This window comes from Miscanthus floridulus, chromosome 2 (genome assembly GCF_019320115.1).
Source record: "Miscanthus floridulus cultivar M001 chromosome 2, ASM1932011v1, whole genome shotgun sequence".
Classification (NCBI taxonomy): domain Eukaryota; kingdom Viridiplantae; phylum Streptophyta; class Magnoliopsida; order Poales; family Poaceae; genus Miscanthus; species Miscanthus floridulus.
Genome location: NC_089581.1, coordinates 155,028,160 through 155,042,589, shown reverse-complemented (window position 1 = coordinate 155,042,589; position 14,430 = coordinate 155,028,160). Strand labels below are relative to the sequence as shown.

Genomic DNA, 14,430 nt, shown 5'->3' with positions numbered 1-14,430 from the left:
AGGAGAGTATATGGTGCATCGTGTCTATATTTGTTCAAATCTGAAATCTCCTTATATTGTGCAAAAGTATGATCAACCAAAGGATTGCAATTGCTATAATCTTGTCATGTCGAGTTCCCCTAGTTTTGTTATAAAGAAACATGTTAAATTTCAAGAAGGGGAGCAATGTTGGCTACTACCAACAACGTTTTGTTCAGCTAATCCCAAACCGAGGACGGTTTGTTGTCAAGAAGGGGAGGATGATGAGGACATGACACCATCAGATATGACCATTGTTTATAAGATGAGCTCGTTCCTACATTTTCATAGTGATTTTTGGTACAATTCACTTTGGTTCAACATGTACATGTCGTTATTTGAATGTAGGTACAAATATGTCTCAACGTGCAAGTTCATCAAAGTTGAATTTTCGGTTCATCGGCAGCTCGATAATGCTTCATTGGGAAGGCCATAACTCAGCCATCTGGAGTGCGATCGAGGTCAATGAGCACTTGATGGAAAGCTTGTTTGATAAGATTTCAAATAGATCTGGTCTCATCTCAATATCACATCAGTAAGGCCTCCAAACCATCAAGATATTCTGTCGCTGTTTCTGCTGAGAGCTACACTGTCGTTATGGGCTTGTTATTCATCCTTGGGACCCTGGCTCAAGTGGGAGCACACCCCAAGGACTTGGATAACCCACCAAGAAAGCCCTTGGACGTCCTCCTCCTTGGCCACCACCTTAGGAGGCCAGCAAGGACGTCCAAGCCAAGCCGGAGGCCCAGTCAAACTTGAGTTCGAGTCCATCTCGGGCTCCAGGACCAGCGTGTAGTAAAACGGACGTCCAGGTCGCATACGAACTCCGTTTTTGATGATCCACATATGGATGGAAAGATAATTTCATAAGGAAACCAATGGAAGTGGTCCCATATCAAAATTCTATCAGAATCAATGGGAATCGTCGAAACAAGTTGATGTCCAGAATCTGTCACGGCGCTGCGTCATCGTCTTTTGGGCCGTTGGGCCTTGTAACATGTTGGGACACCTTTAGGACGTGAAGAGGGATCCTTGGACATCCCTTAGGCTATATAATCAGTAGCCACCACCTCCATTAGGGTTTGGGTTTTGTTTTAGATCAATCTGTCATTGAACAGTCGCTGTTATCGGTTTGCAAGACCCCAACTTCGAGTGCTTAATCATTCATCTGCAATTGTCACTTTAATTGAGTTACTTTTTATCTTGTTCTTGCTTGTGTTCTTCGATTTGCAGTAGGGATTAGCCTTCTTGGCGAGGTCAACCGGATTGTGACATGGTTGATAACCAGAGGAGACGTGGTGCTAAGGTTGCAGGGTTTGGGTCTTTGTGATCTGAAGCCGGATCGGTGTGTCGCTCTTCGAACAAATCGTTGTTTATCTTGAACCTGACGGAAGATCGGGATCACCGTTCCCATTATATCTCCCCTTTATTTAGGAGAGATGGTGGTGGTGGGTTAAGATCTTCTAAAGAATATAGGGATAGGAGATGTAATAGAAGATCTGCTGCAGCTGTTACATTTTCCCGCAGCTGTTACATTTTCTATTTAGGGAATAGGGAAGAGTATAAGAGATTTGGTGGAGATGTTCTCAGGCATTGCCTACTCGCCTATTTGCATAAAGCCAACAAGATACCCAAGACACCTGAGCCTCGGTAAATTGCGCATTCTCGAATGTAAGTTCTATGTTAATGTTAAACTCTCCCCGATCTAAAAATTCAATGAATGATTAATTGATTAGGTCGGTTTTTGTGGAGCTGCACAATGAAGAGGACCTATGGGCGATATTTTGATCTGATGCAGATGGTACACGCTTTGATTGTGATAATTGACAGTGACCCTAGACGTGAAAATAGAAGAGCTCCGCCACTGAATTATCCATGTCGACCTATGGAACAATATCGACCCACCACTGGACAATCCCTAACAGCATGGCCCGGAGCCAGAGATCGTCGCATTTCACGTGTTGATGCTATGGTGCGGCATTCCGATGGAGCTCCGGTGGATCAATGATTCTTTGTCCGGACATCGGCAGGTAACCAAATGCACCGCATACTAACCTATCAGTCTACTCCCTTCTTCCTAAATTACCATTTTGTTTTTTCTAGATAAATAGTTTTAGATATACACTATGTCTAGACATAGTGTATATCTAAAACTATGTATTTAGAAAAGTCAAAATGATCTATAGATTGAAATGGAGGAAGTATGGTAAGATGAGTTCGGCAAGGAGGCAAGGAACCAACATATCTTGATGTTTACATGGACAAAGAATCATTGATCTTGCTCCCCCGATCCATGCTTTGGTGTCTAAGCGAAGAGTAAACAAATATAGGCCCTATTCGCTTCTTATGAGCCGTACTGTTTCAACGAAGGAACAATGTTTTTCTCTCACAACAAATCAGGGAACAGTACTTTCAGCCATGGCTTTTCAGCGAAGCGAACAGGACCATATTATGTAGGAGGCTCTTACAGTGGGCTTTATCACTGGATTTTTTGGAATTGTGGGATCTCATTGCTCAAGCGACATTGCAACCTGAAATGGAAGACACTCACGTTTGGCGCCTCTCCTCTGCAATCTATCAACCAAATCAGAGTACAATTTCGGCCGTGAATTCCACATATATGGAAAAGCTGGCAAGTAGGTTTTTCATGTGGCTCGTTGTGCATCACAAGATGTTGGACCGCAGATCAGCTTGCCCGTTGAGAGCACTGCAACATCCGGCTTGCTGTACACCTTCCCCCTATGGCCTATGCGACCAGGAAGCTAAAACAATCAACCACCTGCTCGTTTCATGCACTTTTTACTAGGGAATTACGGTTTCACCTGCTGCACAATGACGTCCTATCTCTACTTGAAGAAACTTCCTTTGATGCTTGGTGGCTAAGGATCAACGGCATGGTCAATGGCCAAGTGCTGAAAGAGCTGAACTCCATCGTCATTCTAGGGGCATGGATACATGGAGTTACTGGAATAGGTGTCTGTTCAATGTATGGTCACCAGATTTGCAGGATCCTCTTTTACTAGCCAAGGAAGAAAATATTGAGCACGGCAGGGGCTAGGGGATTTCTTTCCTAGCTGCAACTGTCATGGATGGTTAAGATGTTTAAGATTGAGGTCGCGTTATTCTTCTCTCCCAAAGGCACGAACGCAATCTCCCAAAACAACAAATGTTTTCATGGAACGAAGAGTGTTTTCCTCTCACAACAAATCAGTATAAACATCATCATAAGCCAAATTTCAGCGAAACAAACAGGGCATATCTTATAATGATATTCAGCTCTATTGCATGACCCCACATATCGCCAGATTTAGTAACTAAATTACCAAGAAAGAACCAACAATAGCAAGATACCATCAGAAATGTATCACTGTCTCATACAAAATGAACATAATATAGCAAAATGCACACATCCATGCTGTTCTCAAGTTCACAATACCAGAGTAATGACCTTGAAAATACATCAGTTCACAAATACGGATACAGGGCATATCTTATAACAACAACCTAGGACGATACACCTCACAGATCAAGCCGAGCGCTCCCTAGACACAGACCTGGAGTACGAACTGTGGCTATGAGAGTAGCTTTCCCTTGAATGACGCCTCTTGCCAGAATATCTGCTACGTGAGGGTTCCCTTCTACTCCCTTTCTTAGGAGAGTAGCTCGTTGATCTCTCCGATTCTGGGGAATGGCTGCGAGAGTAGCTCTGTGGTGATAAACTGCGGGAATAGCTCCTGCCCTCTGGCCCTTGGAGAAACACTGGGTGACCTGGAGACAGATCTATACCGGCGCCGGCTGTAGTATGGCGAAACAGAAGGTGACCTCCGTCTTCTGTAGCAGTATGGAGACCTTGAACGATACCGGCTTCTGTAGTAAGGTGAGTGTGATCGCCGCCGATCGTAGGGGGAATATGATCCATGCCTGCCGTTAGGAGAGTATGATCGCTTTCTGTCATATGGAGAGTATGACCGGCCTCTACCATAAGGAGAATAAGACAGGTCACGATCAGGTGAGTAGCGGGAACTGTAACGGTCCCTCCAATCAGGCGAGTAGCGGGAACTGTAACGGTCCCTTCTAACAGGTGAGTAGTTTGGGGAGTACCTCCGTCCTGATGTCATCATGTAACAAAAATTGTCAATAACGACAGGTTATATCAAAAAAAAAATTACAGTACTTATATTTCTCTGGGAGAAAATGGGGCAAAGACATCCAATGATTATAGGTGATTAGTTCATGAAAACACATACCACGTGATGATTTTGTGCCAAGATACTTCCCAGGTGTTGGGGTTCTACCCTGTCTTCTCTTTGCCTGTGTAATAGGGGACCAGATAAGAAAGTGTCTTTGATACCAAAAGCAAGAGAGCAATTATCTACAATCTGAATAAACACATTTAAGAAAAATAATAATATACAATGTAGGGCATACAACCCTTTGGCTGAGGTGGCATGGTTTGGTGTTAGGTTGTATCAGTTTGTTGCAGAGCAGCTACCAACATCTATCCTGTTGCTGTCAACAAAATCTTCAATGGACAGAAGAACACTAAAATGTTCAGTGTAGAATACTAAGCAACGATATAAATATCATTCAGTAGCGAAGTTAAATAACGAAGTTCAGATGTTCCCAATCTCATGATTTTACCTTCTGAACAGTTATGACCCGACCTTCCAACACAGAACGGTCCAAATATTTGATGCAGCGATCTACCTCCTTAATAGTAGCCATGGTAACAAAACCAAACCCCCGTGATTCCCTTGTCCAAGGATCATGCACAATGCTTGTGAAGGGACCATGACGTCTAAGAGGGAGGTAAATTAGGCAACTTAAAATTCTAACTCCAAAATTATGGTATCTTTTTCTAACCCTAGCAAAACCAATGCAAACGATAAACTATCTAGATGTGCAACTATAGTTTTACTAGCGTGTTGCTATCTCTACCGCAAACGTAGTAAAATAAACAATGTAAATGCGGAAGCTAAAGAGCAAGGTAGAGATATGCAAACTCCCGTCGACGACTCCGGTATTTTTACCGAGGTATCGAGAAGCGCGTAAGCTTCCCCCTAGTCCTCGTTGGAGCCCCTCGCAAGGAATCTCTCGCAAGGGCCAAGCTCCTGGTCGGGTAACTCCGTGGATAGCCTCGGGCCTTCCCCACGCGCAAGTGGGTCTCCGATGTGCCTCTCGGCAAGCCTCTCCCGGATGCTCTCCGCCTTCTTCACTGTCAAGCTTCCGACCGAAACGCCGCGGGCCTTGTTTTCTCCGGTACACGGTGGCGGCCACACCACAAACGCGGTTGGTGTGATCTCGTAAGACTTCAAGCCCCTCCGTTGTACAACACTTGTGCTCGCAACCACGGGGTGGCAAGAGGTATGCAAACCTCACTAAACACTAGGCAAAACACCTAGAGCAAGCGCATAAGCGGTGGTCTAATCAACCTAAGCGCTTCGCAAAGCACTTATGCTAATCACCTAATAAAACACTAAGCACTATGCATGTGGAGATCACTAAAATGGTGTATCAACACCCTTGGTATGTTTCCTCAGTTTCACACTTCTTAAATGACCGGTTGGGGGTTGTATTTATAAGCCTCACTGAGAAAGTAGCCGTTGGGGTCGAATTCCCGCGAAACTGCTACTGACCGGACGCTGAATCGTCCTGACCGGACGCGTCCGGTCGTCCCGACCGTTGAGCCAGCAAAACACTGATCGGACGCTGGCCAGCGTCCGGTCGCCTGCCATCGGACGCGTCCGGTCGCAGAATTGCCGCTCTGGAACCTTACTGTAATCGATCGGACGCTGCGTTCCTGCGTCCGGTCGGTTGCCGCCAGCGTCCGGTCCTCGTGTCCGGTTGCCTGTCTGCCGAGCCATCGGTCCAGCGTCCGGTCGCGCTTCCAGCGTCCGGTCCTTGCGTCCGAGCGCCTCTACGAGCTCGTTTCTTCGTGATCTTGCGTACGGCTTGGTTCCAATCTTCATACTTGTACTTTGCTTGATATCTTGGGTCTTTTCTTGTGCTCCTAAGGTCTTGCTTAAGGTATCGATCATTGGATCATCATGTCGCCTTCGTCCAAGTCACGTCTTGCACCCTGTTGGACTACAAAACAAACACTTGCAAATTCATTAGTCCAATTTAGTTGTGTTGGTCATCAAACACCAAAATCCAAAGTAAATGGGCTTAGGGTCCATTTTCCTAACAGCTTGCATCAATCACCTATAGCACAATCAGTAAGCCATGGGAATTGTTCAACAATTATATGGGAATTTCTCAAAAATGACAATTTAAAGTTGCAGAAATTTTCTGTGAAGGTTACCTATCCCTCGGTGGAAAAGTGCTTCTCCAGATCACAATCCGTTACACGAGCTAACTGATGGGATAAGTCTCTGTGTTGGCTGGTCTTTATGGGGATGCAGCATATGGTCCTTGTGGCTGCATGGTGATCTTGCTGCCCATCAAGGAAAGCATCCTTGACTGGTTAAGACAGCATCTTAGCATCTAGGACAACATCTGTTTTAAGACAGCATATTAGCATCTAGCATCTTGACATATACTTGGCTGGCTAGCAGCCTATAAATATGTATCCCCAACCCCTCAGATTGGCATGGTATTTGTGAGAGAAATAAACCAGAACAGAAAATTGCCCCAACTCCTAGTGTCATCTTCTCTCAATGAGAGTAAGAATTCTGCTACTACCAGGCTCTCCATCAACCCGTCCGGTACCGTGGTTACCACGGGCTCCAGGCTGTTGTCAGGGACGTCGGCCCCGGCGGTGGGTGGCCTACCCTCACCAAGACCAACTACGTCGAGTGGGCTACGGTGACGAGGGTAAAGCTCCAGGTGCGGCACATGTGGGAGGCAGTCCGGTACGGCGACGTTGACTACGACCAGGATCGACGGGCGCTGGATGCCCTCATCGCTGCAGTCCCATCCGAGATGCAGTTCTCGCTTACCAACAAGCGGACTGCCAAGGAGGCTTGGGACGCCATCGCTGTGGCACACATCAACAGCGACCGCGTCCGCAAATCCACACTGCAGGCACTTCGCAAGGAGTGGGAGAACCTGGCCTTCAAGCCAGGTGAGGATGTTGATGACTTTGCTCTCCGTCTCAACACTATGTTGCAGAAGATGGTGCAGTTTGGCGATGACACCTACGGCGAGGAGAGAGCTGTCGAAAAGCTCTTCCGTTACGTCCCCAAGAAGTACAAGCAGATGGCTCGCTCAATCGAGTCTCTGCTGGATCTCTCCACGATGTCGATCGAGGAGGTGATAGGTCACCTTAAGGTCATCAACAGTGATGAGCCACAGTCTCTCTCGGAGCCATCACCACTGGTGGGAAGCTCCTTCTCACTCGAGAGCAGTGGGTTGCCTGCCAAGGTAACTGGAAGAAGGGGGAGCCTTCTTCCGTGATAGGCGGCTGCAAGCATGGCAAGCCGCGCAAGGCGCGTAGAGACACCCAGGCCAGGGCGCGAGGACGTGCCGAGGGTGATGCCCGCGGAGGCACCCAGGGCGGCGCTGCCGGCAAGCACAAGCCAGCACGAGACGACACCTGCCGCAACTGTGGCCAGCTTGGCCATTGGGCCAAGGACTATCGACAACCACGACGCGACCAGTCCCATGTCGCACAGGCGGAGGAGGAGCTGGCTCTGTTCATGTCACTTGCAAGCATTGAGCTACCTCCAGCGGCACCAGACGTAGCGGCTCTCCTCCACCTTGACGAGCCAAAAGCACACGCCCTCCTCGGTGATGGCTCCGGCAATGACAAGACTGACGGGTGGTGCCTAGACACCGGCGCCACCCATCACATGATCGGCCGATGGGAGTTCTTCATCGAGCTTGACTCTAGCATCCGAGGCTCCATCAAGTTTGGGGATGCCTCCGGCGTGGAGATCAAGGGCGTCGGCTCCGTCACCTTCACCGCCGTGTCTGGTGAGCACAGGCTGCTCACCGGAGTCTACTATATCCCCACGTTGAGGAACTCTATCATCAGCTTGGGACAACTGGATGAGAACAGTTCGTGCGTGGTGGTTGAGGATAGAGTCATGAGGATTTAGGATTGCCGTCGTCGTCTTCTTGCCAAGGTAACCAGAAGCACAAATCGACTCTACATCCTTAACGTGCAGGTGGCACAACCCCTCTGTCTCGCTGCTCGTTGGGATGACGAGGCATGACAGTGGCACGAGCGCTTCGGGCACCTTCACTTTGAGGCCCTAAAGAGGCTCAGTGCCATGGAGATGGTGCGAGGCCTGCCGTGCCTCGACCATATGGAGCAGCTCTGCGATGTCTGCGTGTTGACGAAGCAGAGGTGACTCCCCTTTCCCCAGCGGGCGAGCTTTCGAGCCAAGGAGAGGCTTGAGCTTGTGCACGGGGACTTATGTGGCCCGGTGACACCGGCCACACCGGGAGGACGACGCTACTTCCTGCTGCTCGTCGACGACCTCTCCCGCTACATGTGGGTGATGGTCCACGGCAGCAAGGGAGAGGCTGCGGACGCCATCAGGCGTGCGCAGGCTGCTACGGAGGCGAAGTGCGGCCATAAGCTGCGCGTGCTGTGCACCGACAATGGTGGCTGAATTCATGTCGTACTGCGCTGATAAGGGCATTCAGCGCCACTACTCCGCGCCGTACAGCCCATAGCAGAACAGCGTCGTCGAGCGATGCAACCAGATGGTTGTGGGGATGGCTTGGGCCCTTCTCAAGTAGATGGGGATGTCGGCTGTCTTCTGGGGAGAGGCGGTGGTGTCGGCCATCTACATCCTCAACCGCTCGCCTACCAAGGAGCTCGATGGTAGGACGTCGTACGAGGCTTGGCATGGGTGCAAGCCGGCAGTCTCCCACTTGCGGGTCTTCGACTGCCTCGCGTTCGCCAAGGAGCTTGGCCACATTAGCAAGCTCAACGACAGGAGCACTCCGGGAGTGTTCATCGGCTACGCGGAGGGCTCGAAGGCCTACCGCATCCTCGACCCAAAAACACATCGTGTGCGCATGGTGCGCGACGTTGTGTTCAACGAAGGGCGAGGATGGGCATGGGACAAGGCGGTGGACGACAGCTCAGCTCCGACGTACGACGACTTCACTGTCGAGTACGTTCACTTCGATGGAGCTAGGGGAGTAGGTAGCTCTTCTTCGATGAGCGCGTCTACCCCAGTCCCCGAGCCTCCACCAACTCCGGCGCCTGCTACTCTGACAGCACCACGCTCTCCAGCCAGGAACTCGGCTGCGATGAGTTCTTCGCCAGCTCCACCACAGCAGGCACCGCCACGCACTCTAGCACTAATAGGCACCTCTCTAGGCATGTCTACTCCAACACCAGCTCGTGTTGAGCACAGCCCGGTTGAGCTCGCTACTCCGCTCTCTCACGACGAGGAGCGCATCAACGCGTACCACGACGGTGAGCCATTGCGGTATCGTACGATGGAGAACCTTCTCGGCGACCAGCCGGTGCCGGAACTGGTGCCTCATGACCTAGAGAAGCAGTTGCACCTTGCGTGTGATGACGGCGAGCCTCGGTCATTTGCTGAAGCCGAGAGACATGCGGCATGGCGCGCCGTGATGCAGTTGGAGATGGATGCAATTGAGAAGAACCGCCCTTGGGAGCTTGCTGACCTACCTCATGGCCACCGCGCGATCACCCTTAAGTGGGTGTACAAGCTAAAGAGGGATGAAGCCGGCGCCATCGTCAAGCACAAGGCTCGCTTGGTGGTATGAGGTTTCATGCAGCAGGAGGGGGTTGACTTTGACGATGCCTTTGCTCCCATGGCACGGATGGAGTCCGTGCGACTCCTTGCGCTAGCTGCCCAGAAGGGCTGGCGTGTTCATCACATGGACGTCAAGTCGGCGTTCCTTAACGACAACTTGAAGGAGGAGGTCTACGTGCACCAGCCACTGGGATTTGCGATCCCTGGCAAGGAGGGCAAGGTGCTCCGCCTGCGCAAGGCCCTCTATGGCTTGCTACAGGCACCGAGGGCGTGGAATGCCAAGTTAGATTCCACGCTAAAGGGGATGGGCTTCGAGCAAAGCCCGCACGAGGCGGCCATCTACCGATGGGGCAGTGGAGGAAATGCTCTGCTGGTGGGTGTCTACGTCGATGACTTGGTGATCATTGGCACCAAGGATGCGGAGGTGGCAGCATTCAAGGAAGAGATGAAGGCCACCTTTCAGATGAGTGACCTAGGGCCTCTCTTACTTCTACCTGGGAATCGAGGTGCACCAGGATGACTCCGGGATCACGCTTCGACAGACCGCCTACGCCAAGCGCGTCGTTGAGCTAGCTGGGCTCATCGACTGCAACCCAGCTCTCACTCCGATGGAGAAGAGGCTGGAGCTAAGCTGCGACAGCATGACGGAGGAGGTGGATGCTACGCAGTCCCGGCGTCTTGTGGGGAGCCTTCACTATCTCACCCACACACGGCCAGACTTGGCATTCTCCGTCGGCTACGTTAGTCGGTTCATGCAGCGACCGACGACGGAGCACCAGCAGTGTATGAAGAGGATCATCCACTACGTTGTGGGGACTCTCGACCACGGCCTCTACCCTAGGTGCCCTGGGCGGCACACTTCGTTGGGTACAGCGACAGCGACCACGCCGACGACATCGACACCAGCAAGAGCACGAGCGGGATCCTCTTTCTCCTCGGCAAGTGCCTCGTTAGCGGGCAGTCGGTCAAGCAACAGGTGGTGGCCCTGTTCAGCTGCGAGGCCTAGCGGCCTCCACCGCTTCGACTCAGGCGCTATGGCTCGCTTGACTGCTTGGTGATCTCCTTGGCAGAGACACTAGAGCGGTGGAGCTTAGGATGGACAACAAGTCCGCTCTGGCCCTGGCAAAGTACCCCGTTTTCCATAAACGAAGCAAGCACATCCGGGTGAGGTACCATTTCATCCGAGGCTGTTTGGAGGAAGGGAGCATCAATGCAAGCTACATCAACACCAAGGACCAGCTTACAGACCTACTTACCAAGCCTCTTGGGAGAATCAAGTTCCTTGAGCTCTGCTCCAGGACCGAGATGGTTCAACTTTCCCACAAGACGACGCACAAGACTTAGGGAGAGAATGATGTGATAAGTCTCTGTGTTGGCTGGTCTTTGTGGAGCTGTAGCATATGGTCCTTGTGGCTGTATGGTGGTCTTGCTGTCCATCAAGGACAGCATCCTTGACTGGCTAGGACAGCATCTTAGCATCTAGGACAACATCTGTTTTAGCATCTTAGCATCTAGGACAGCATATTAGCATCTAGTATCTTGGCATATGCTTGGCTGGCTAGCAGCCTATAAATATGTATTCCCAATCCATCAGGTTGGCATGACATTTGTGTGAGAAATAAATCAGAACAAAAAATTACCCCAACTCCTAGTGTCATCCTCTCTCGATGAGAGTAAAAATTCTGCTACTACCAAGAGTAAAAATTCAACGACTAACACTGACAGGGTTGTTCCCAGGGTTTTCAGCATCACTTGAGGCCACACTCCTAAATAAATTATACAATTATCAAATACTCCTCGGGTTACAAGCAACATAGATGTTTGATGTCTAGACTTTAAACATATGACATTGGCAGAAACACATTAACTGGCACAAGGATAAAGGGCATACCTAGAGCGGCTTCTGTACCTTGAATAGCTGCTTCTTGAGTAAGGTGAGCGAGATCCATACCTTTCACTTAAAAAAAAAACTATCACAACACCGAGCAAGATCATTTGAAGACAAATCGAAACAAGGCTCAAGGTTTTTAGATAGTAGGCTGTTCAAGGTTTTAAAATAGTGCCTATCTTGATCCTCTTGAGTAAGACATTGTCTGCAAGACAAAGAGATAAATATATTAACACCTGCAACAAGCATTCAAATATACAGCCTAATAGATGATGACTTTGTGAACATATCTAAAATAAAACTGAATGAACTTCTGAAACACACTGTGACTGCATAACATATCGCACAAGAAAGTGAACAGCTTACAGAAAGAATCCAAATTTGTCAATTTATCACAGAACATGCATAATATATTAACGCAGATATTTCTAATTAAATAACTTTCTCATGCTGCTAGCTGATGTATCACGAGTCGACTGATAAGCAATGAATTATAACCACCCTTTCTACCTCTTTCTTCTGAAGGAAATTTGTTCTTCCCTTTTAATCCCCTTTTTCCACATAACTTTCGTCCCGAAAGTGCACCATACATTGCAACCCTGACATCCAGAGTTTGTTCCTGTTCCCATCCCGAAAGTGCACCATACATTGCAACCCTAATTTCCAGAGTTTGTTCCCAGTACATCTTTTATTTTTGTTTTAAGATAAAGTTTATTTGCATGAAAAACCCTTTCAATATTGAATAATCAATTGTTAGGAAAATACCATAATGACTGATGTAGGCCAATTAAACACCTTTCTGAAAATCTATAGCTAGCGCTTCAAAATTTAATTTGGTCCTCCAAACATAAGTTTAACACCAAAACAAAAACGCTGCACATGTTAAGTTCAATTTCTTCCGTCATCTTACAAATCTAGTACGTCTTCAACCTCAATCAAACACCAAAATGAGATCAACCAATCTCCAACCCTATTTCTATCGCTACCTCATGGATAAGCCAATAATTTTCACTCGTAATGGCATCATCACAATTATAGGATGGCAGACCATGGATCTAATGTTGTAAACCTGGGGGCTGTACCTTTCGTGGCCGCAACGATCCTGCCCCCGGGAAGCCGCCGCCTCGTCTCGATCCTTCTCTTGCGTCTCGAGTCGGTCACGGCACTGTGTGGGCCTTTTCTTTCTGCTGGCCTGAGTGCGCCTGTGAATAAATGGACGTTGGGCGGCGCCTGGTGGGTCTTCTCAAGTGCGGTTGAATCGACTGGGCGCAAACACTCACGCACACCACGCACCACGCGCACATGGCGCACCGCACCCCCCCCCCCCCCCCCCCCCCCCCCCCCCCCCTTCGCACGGCATCAATCCGTGCTCCCCGTCACAAAATAAACGTGGCATTTCGACTCAAACATTTTTAAAGTTTAACTAGATATATATTAAATATAGTATCAATAATTATATCTCTATAGATAGATTTATTATAAAAATATATTTTATGATCAATCAAATATAATATGTATTCTGTATCATAAATATTAATATTTATATTTTTTAAATACTTATATATATAGTCAAATTTATGTTGAGAAACGAGATATAAATTTATTTTAGAACAGAGGAGCCTCCCTACATCCCGTTTCTCAATGAGTTAAAATTTCTAGGTTTAACTAAATGTAGATCAATAAAGTATTAATATGTGTCCTTCCCTCTTTAACGCTTCCTTTCCCAAGCTGGAGCCCGCGCCAAGCCAGAGGCACGGAGCTGGTAGCTGCCTTGTGAGCAGGGCGGCGACACCAGGCCGATGACGCTCGAGGCGGGTGGCACTCGAGCTGCTGCAGACCGTAAGGGGCAGCTGGTGCTCGGTAGGCCTGGACTAAAAACTCATAACTCAGCCAGTCTCGCTCGACTCACTCGTTAGTGAATCGGCTCAAGGTTGGCTCATTTAAATTTTTAAACGAGCTATGCCAGTATGCGAACCAAACAAACAAGGTAATTCACACGACAGTAACTGGAATCGGCCCATATCACTCTCGGCTCAGACCAACATTGGATCTTTGTATGTATTTTCTTTGGATTGGGGATTAGCGACTATTTTTTATTTGATTCTTGTAAAGATTGTTGTTTTTTCTGGAACGATGAAAGATTGTTGTTCCTTGTGTTGATTATTGGTGTTTATTTGCTCCATGGAGTTGCCGCAATGAATCTTCATGTGTCACGCTAGGCTAGAACATGGTGATTTTCTTTCTCTCCTCTTTTACACCAGTGAGCCAAACGAACTGGCTCGAGCTAGCAAGTGAGCCGAGCTGAGCTACCTTTCTGGCTTGAACTTATCAGTCGTATCGTTTCAGCAAAATAACAGTGTTTTTCTCTCACAATAAATCAGTATCAGCACCAGCCGTTTTTTCAACCAACTGAACAGAACATATAACGAGCCAAGCTGGCTAGGCTCGATATCGAGCCCTATGCTTGTATGCAGGAAAAGAGAAGGGCAAACACATGGGACGGGTAGCGTTGGCTTCATGCGGCTGAGAAAAGAACGAGGAGAAGATAAGATGAGCAAAACGAAAGATAAATAATTAAAGGAAGGATGATACGGGGGATCTACGAATGACAAGTGGGTCTGCGGGTAATGATGGTGTTAAAGTTCTATACCATCTCATCTATCTAAATTCATCCAACCAAAAAAATAGATAGATCTATTCCAGCAACCAAACACGAAATAGAAATAAAGACATTCTTATAGTAAAGTTTTAGATGGGTCCATCCTAGGGATGTCAATGGACCCCCAATCACTGATTTTCCATGGGAAATTCCTTTAGAACATCTCCAAGAGTTCCCAA

General features: G+C 48.4%; 1 pseudogene; it reads right to left on the bottom strand.

The window, feature by feature from the left end:
* Positions 1–3,522: 3,522 nt before the first annotated feature.
* Positions 3,523–12,728, bottom strand: LOC136540197 (uncharacterized; annotated as a pseudogene).
* Between the last annotated feature and the right edge of the window lie 1,702 nt (positions 12,729–14,430).